The sequence below is a fragment of the Rhinopithecus bieti genome, unplaced genomic scaffold (genome assembly GCF_001698545.2).
Source record: "Rhinopithecus bieti isolate Rb0 unplaced genomic scaffold, ASM169854v2 scaffold_50877, whole genome shotgun sequence".
NCBI classification, from domain to species: Eukaryota; Metazoa; Chordata; class Mammalia; order Primates; family Cercopithecidae; genus Rhinopithecus; species Rhinopithecus bieti.
Window position 1 is genome coordinate 741619 of NW_016821745.1, and position 7317 is coordinate 748935.

General features: G+C 38.4%; 1 protein-coding gene across 5 annotated transcripts in view; it reads left to right on the top strand.

Moving 5' to 3' along the window:
• LMBR1 (limb development membrane protein 1) overlaps nucleotides 1-7317 on the top strand; it is a 168019-nt gene that overhangs the window by 6054 nt on the left and 154648 nt on the right. For 2 of the 5 annotated variants that reach the window (XM_017860568.1, XM_017860571.1), the window contains exon 3: nucleotides 5071-5210. The exons of the other annotated variants lie outside the window; for them this stretch is intronic. The gene's annotated coding sequence lies outside the window, so the exon portion shown is untranslated. The remainder of the gene's footprint in view (nucleotides 1-5070; nucleotides 5211-7317) is intronic. 5 annotated transcript variants of the gene reach the window in all.

The window sequence follows — 7317 nt, forward strand, 5'->3', positions numbered from 1 at the left end:
TTTTTTTTTTTTTTTTTTTTGAGAGGGAGTTTCGCTCTTGTTGCCTAGGCTGGAGTGTGCAGTGGCGCAATCTCGGCTCACTGCAACCTTTGTCTCCTGGATTCAAGTGATTCTCGTGCCTCAGCCTCTCGAGTAGCTGGAATTACAGATGCCTGCCACCATGCCCAGCTAATTTTTATATTTTTAGTAGAGATGGGGTTTCATTATGTTGGTCAGGCTTGTCTTGAACTCCTGACCTCAGGTGATCCACCTACCTCGGCCTCCCAAAGTGCTGGGATTACAGGTGTGAGCCACCATGCCCGTCCTGCTTAGAATTCTTTTCTGTCAGATATCCCACTGAATTCACTCTCACCTTCTTCAGTTTTGTTTTGCTTTATGTTTTTCCCTAAGTCTCAACTTTTCAGTGAGGCCTTCCCTAAGTGCCACACTTAATATTGAAACCTGTGTGTCCTCCTCCCCATTTCCAGTCCTCCTTACTGTGTTTTCCTGTAGCACTTATCTTTAGTATATTATGCATTTACATATTTAATGTTTTATTGTTTATTGCCTGACTCTCTCCAGTCCAGGATAAGCCCTCCTTGGGCAAGAATGTTCGCTTGTGTTCCTTCACTGTTCTCAAGTGCCTAGCACAGTGCTGGGACAGGGGAGCAGGCACTCTGCAAATACTTGTCTAGTGAGGGAGCCTCACCTGAAAGACCCCCTGAGGTAGAATCTCCGAGATGGGCTTTAACAAAAGCTCCATGGGTGATCCTGATAGTGCTACTGCTTAAGAACCACTGGTTTAGAGTGACGTATTAGAAAGCCTAGTTCATGCAGCAAATGTTTATTGATTAGCTGAGATGAAGACTTAAGATTGAATGCTGGTATGCCAACATTTCACAGATGAATGTAAAATGTCACTCAATTTGTTACTTTTCTATTGCCCAGAGAATCAGACCTCTTGATGGTACTTGGGAGGGTGTGAGCAAAATGTGAAATATGAAACTTTCTTTGTCATCAGCACTATATACATCTTATTGAATAATTTTGAATGATTTAAATTCAACCATAATGAAGTCTTGTTTCCACATGTACTTCCTGATTAGATACTATCAACCTGTTAAACTTGAAGATGTAAAGTGGCAGGTTTTGCTTATGATTAGTCTTTTTTATTAAAAATATATATTGAAATATTAACCCATGAAATACATGTTTATGATAACCTGTATTTTGCAGTGGAGTTTTAAAAATGTGAGGTCTTTCATTTTATTGATAACTACAAATAAATAAAAAAGCATTTGTTTTTTGTTTAAAAAATTGAGTGTCACATTGAGTCTGAGATTGAAAAATGAGGAAGAGGGAATATTGTGGAAGTGGGGAAGAGTTTCAAGAAGGAAGTAGTGCTTATCAATTTGAAATGTCATAGAAGGTCATAAAAGTATCTGATGGATTTGACCATAAGGAGCGCCTCTTTAGAACTGGGTGAGGAGCAGAAGTCCTACTGCAGTGGGCTAATAAAGAAGTTGAGGATAAAGAAGTAAAGGTGTGATATGTGAGTTCTACTTCAGAAGCATTTTGAAAGAGCAGAAGCACCTGAGGATATTTATTTTTGGCCGGTCAGCAGCTAGAGGGAGGATGACTCACCGGTGAAGCAAGGTCCCTGGAGACGGCAGAGGTAGCTCGGCACAAATGAGCAGGAGGTTGACAGATAGGAGAATAATTGTGTCTGTTGGTAGCTTTATCAGGTGGTAAGTATGAAGGGATCGTACCCCTTTTTTTGCTCTGAAACAGGAGATTCAGTCATTTTCTGGCAATGAGGAGCAGCAGGACCATGGTAGAAAGCTTAGGAAGAGCCTGATTGTGTTAGTCTGTTTTGTGTTGCTATAAAGGAACGCTTGAAACTGGGTAGTTTATAAAGAAAGATTTGTTTGGCTCACAGTTCTGCAGGAGGTACAAGCATGACACTACCATCTGCATGGCTTCTGGTGAGGCCTCAGGAAGCGTTTACTCATGGTGGGAGGTGAAGGGAGATCAGGATTGAAGAGGAGATGCCAGGTTCCTTTAAACAACCAACTCTCTTGTGAACTAACAGAATGAGAACTCACTCATTACTGTAGGGTCTGCTCCTACGATCCAATACCTCCCATGAGGCCCCAGCTCCAACACTGAGGATCACATTTCAACATGAGATTTGGAGGGGACAGATAGCCAAACCATATCACTGTTAGGAACAACACTCAAAATCCTAAGGAAATTGAACACTCAAACAAAGGATTCTTAGCAGAGCAATTTTATTTCTGCACAGAGGGGTGCCTCCTTGGCCAGTCGCCATGAGAGCACACCTGAACAAAGGGGCACGAGATCTTGTATTCCTGACGCAAGTCCTGCCCTGTACCCTTTCCCCATTGGCTGGGGTCGGGTTGTACAATCTGATCCTGGTTGGCTAAACTTTTGATTTTTCTTAGATAAGGTGGGCACATAAAAGAAAGTGGAGAGGAAAGGGGAAGGGGTGTCTAATGAGCTAGAAAGTTAGTCCTCTTTCCAAATAAGGAAAGGAATGTGAGCTGGTACTGATAACGCCTGGTACTGTGATGTGCCTGGGCATCTAACAAAGGCAAGAAGGAAAAAAAGGTGGAAAAGGGAAAAGGGGGGGGTACTATGAATTAAAGAATAAAAGATTGATCAGGTTATTTGAAGAGAAACCTCATCATATCCCACGTCCCTGATGATGGGGGTTAAGAATAGGAGATGAGAGACTCATAATCCAAGGATCCTGATCCTTGTTTACTAACTGAAAGTATATGAAAGCTTTGTGGAGTGTTAAAGTGATTTAAGGTGGTTTTGTTGTTTTAATTCATCATCACCTTGCAAAGACACTTCACAGTATCTATAGATAGGGTAGATAGGGCTTTTTTTTTTTTTTTTTTTTTTGAGACGGAGTCTTGCTCTGTCGCCCGGGCAGGAGTGCAGTGGCCGGATCTCAGCTCACTGCAAGCTGCGCCTCCCGGGTTTACACCATTCTCCTGCCTCAGCCTCCGGAGTAGCTGGGACTACAGGCGCCCGCCACCTCGCCTGGCTAGTTTTTTTTTTTTTGTATTTTAGTAGAGACGGGGTTTCACCGTGTTAGCCAGGATGGTCTCGATCTCCTGACCTCGTGACCCGCCCGTCTCGGCCTCCCAAAGTGCTGGGATTACAGGCTTGAGCCACCGCGCCCGGCCTACATAGGGCTTTTTTATTTTTACACTAGTTATATTCAGTCACTAGTTATATTCAGCATCTGAGTGCATGCCCTCATCACCTTATTTTATTTAGACAAAAGTTTTCTCTTCCTGATTGGATTAAGGAGATAGTTACAAATGTCAGATATTTGGGGAAACACTTGTCTTATTACTACCACAATTAGAAAAGATGCATTACTCTGAAGATGTAATTTTTAAAAATAATGCTCCATTTCAGAAGGTGAAGTTGTGAAATACTTCACAGGGCAAATGATGTTTGGGGTCTGTCTTGAAATTCATGTATGAGTTTGCCATGCAACTTAGAGGGTATTCTAGGGAGTGAGTAGACTGTGCAGAGGGGCAAGGAGTCCTGAAAATCCATTTCTTGTTTGGGCTATGAAGGAGTTAGGTAAGTCTAAGTGTATGTCGAAATGGGTCATGGTGAGAGAAGAGCCTGGAAAATTATCTTGGGATAGCCGTGCAGGACCTGAAATGGCGAGATTTTGGATTTGATCTCAATTTTAGCACGGGAAGGAATGATAGCAATCGGAATAGCTGCCTCCCGTGACTGGAGAAGCTTGCTGGAGACCGCTTGCTGGTTGGTCGCTGCCAGAGTTGGCTGTGGACCCTGAGATAGCAGTTGTCTGAGGACTTTTCCCAGGAAACGCAGTGTCTATTCAGCAAAACGAATTTACAGAAATTCTATACGTGATTTCAGTTGTATTTTTGGTATGTATCATATAGTCTCCATTTAAAAATTTATCATTGATTTACTGAACCAAGGAATCCTGGTTATTTTTGGCTTTTAAGTAGGAATACACTTCTGTTGGTTGCCACAAGATGGCATTGGCCTCAAAGTTTCTCTGTTAGATGTGTTTTGGGTATTTAGTTTTTTTTTTTCCTGCTTTTAAAAAATATTTTCTTACATTTGTTTTACTTTCTTCCAATATTAACTTTAATAGAACTTTAATATCCATTCTGTCTCTAATATTGGTGAAGTTCTTTTTTCCTTTGTCAATTTATTCTTGTAAAATCTTTTAAAAAGTTAGGTGTTTGTTGTAAAAAATAAGTGTTTCAGAAATGTCTAACTGAGAAGGTGAAAGCCCCTTATAATCTCTCTTTCCAATGGGATTGTTACATATTATGCTGGATTTCTTTTGTACCTCTGTATAAATACACATTTGTTGGGGGGAGAGCATGTTTTACATTTATTGTTCATGCTTTTCTTCATTTTTTTGGTTAACTTACTTTAGATATTGTTCCATATTAGTACCTATTAAAGCTATCTTGTTTTTTTAAATGACAAAGTAGTGCTTTAAATATTAATTGTACAATATTGTTTAATAGTTTTCTGTTGTTTATTACTATAATTTATTTAATCTTTACCCATTAAAGGGATGTCAGGCTTTCTAAGTTTTTTTTCCCTCTAAAATAAACATTTTAAATTAAATTTTTTTATACTGCTTTCACAGTAATTTTTTCACCTCAGTTGTTGCATTGCTGTTAGCATATGTTGTCAAAGTTGTTAATTAAATGCAATTGTGAAATAAATACTTATATTTCAAAGAGGAAGGAACTACAATTTTTTCTTTGTAAAATATGTGAAGTACTGTGTCTTCAGTATATGTTTGTCTTTTAGGTACTACTTGCTAGAGTTATTGACATTTTCATAGAGTAAGGAGTTTTAAAGTTTATCTAGTTTAACTTCTAGGCCCGTATGTGTATCATTTGTCTTCCAACTACATATATTTAATAAAGTTCTTAATATAATTCTTTTTTGATTAAAACATTAAAGAGTTTGCATTCTTTTTGATGACTTTCATGTTCATGGCTTTTTCAGATCCCTTGTGACGATGACTCTCCTTTCTTCCAGGTTGTTTTTGAGCACATTCACTCTCGCAGTGTCAGCTGGGGCTGTTTTGCTTTTACCCTTCTCAATAATCAGCAATGAAATCCTGCTTTCTTTTCCTCACAACTACTATATTCAGTGGCTAAATGGCTCCCTGATTCATGGTTAGTATATATTACTTAATATAATCACAATCAATATTTTATTTTTTTACTGTATCATATTTTTAGATTTTTCTTTTCTTAGTTTTCTTCATAATTTGTGACTTCCTCCAGTAAACGATTTGGGTCTTTAATGTCACAAAACCAGATTTTACTTATCATTTCTGTGTTTAGTTGTGAAAGACTTTTCTCTTAGTCAAGGAGCAGTTTTTATACTTATGATTTTGATAAATTCATTTCAGGATTTAGCGAGAGAATTTTGGTTTATCTGAATATGTCAGAAGAACTCAGCCTCCATTTAAGAACTAGAAAACTGGCCGGGCATAGTTGCTCAGGCCTGTAGTCCCAGCACTTTGGTAGGCCGAGGGTCGGTGGGGGGGTGGATCTCCTGAGGTCAGGAGTTCGAGACCAGCCTGGCCAACATGGAGAAACCCCGTCTCTACTAAAATATAAAAAGTAGCCAAGCGTGGTGGCGCACGTCTGTAATCCCAGCTACTTGGGAGGCTGAGGCAGGAGAATCACTTGAACCTGGGAGGGGGAGATTGCAGTGAGCCGGGATTGCACCATTGCCGTCCAGCCTCCGCAAGAAGAGTGGAACCCCATCTCAAAAGACCTAAAAAACAGCAGCTATAGTTTCTATTTTATTTATTTGCTAGTAGTTTCTTTAGTCATTTCAAAATATAGAAGGGGAAAAACACTCTATGTCAGGTACAAATAGGTATCGTGGTGTATTGCTTTGTAGTCTTTGGGCAAGCTGCTGTCCTCTTGCCACGGTTTCCTATTGTCTTAATTGGGATGATAAATAAAACCCAGCTTGCTGGCTTGTTTTTGGAATAGGAATGATGTATGTAAAGTAACTGTCTTTTAGTAGGCACTTAATAGGTGGTAGCTATTATGATAGTTATTTATACTGTGAGGTGTTTTCTTTCTTCTTTCTGAAGACTCTTATTGTTTTTACAAGTCAATTTAGTGTATGTAAACTGAACTCTTGTCTCTCATAGAACATACTGGTGTAATTCTTTTTTGAGACATTCTAATTTATTTTTATTTTTATTTATTTATTTATTTTGTTTTATTTTATTTATTTTTTTTGAGACAGAGTCTTGCTCTGTCACCCAGGCTGGAGTGCAGTGGCCAGATCTCAGCTCACTGCAAGCTCCGCCTTCCGGGTTCACGCCATTCTCCTGCCTCAGCCTCCCGAGTAGCTGGGACTACAGGCGCCGCCACCTCGCCCGGCTAGTTTTTTGTATTTTTTTTTAGTAGAGACGGGGTTTCACCATGTTAGCCAGGATGGTCTCAATCTCCTGACCTTGTGATCCGCCCATCTCGGCCTCCCAAAGTGCTGGGGATTACAGGCTTGAGCCACCGTGCCCGGCCTATTTTTATTTTTTAATGTTTTAATTTTAATTTTTGTGAGTATATAGTTGGTGTATATATTTATGGACTATATGAGATATTTTGATACAGGCATGCAATGCAAAACAATCACATCAGGGTAAACAGGGTGTCCATCACCTCAAGCATTTATCCTTTGTTAAGATTTTGTAATTATGTGTTAGAACTACAGCTCTTAGGAATTTGGATATCTTTCTTGCTCATCATGCCCATACCCCTCTCTCATTTTATTAGTATTGATTTGTGTTACTAGTAACTATATTACTAGTTATTATTTTGTTAATGTTATTAGTTGTTGGTGTTATCAGTGTTAATAATTATTTTAATTTGTTATGTATTTCAATTTCTTCATCTCATTTTAAGGTAAAAGTTTTTTGAAAATTTTTTTTCTTAGTAAGAACCTTATGAGTTAATGGTTAAATGTCCTTCTTTGATAATATTTAATCTAAGTTGCCATTTGACTTAAAAAAATATGTGTCAGAGATAGCTTGTTTTCATTACATTTGTATTATAGGTCAGGGAATTTGGAATTTCTGAGTTAACATAAAGAAGTGTTGGGATCTCAAATCCAAGAAAAAAAATGGAATAACTTGCATGTGTAGTAGGGTTACAGTTAAGTATGCTTTAGTTTTTATAGTTGACATTTTGCATTTGGAAAACATCCTTTTTTTTTTTTTTTTTTTTTTTTTTTTTTTTTTTTTTTTTTTTTTTTTTT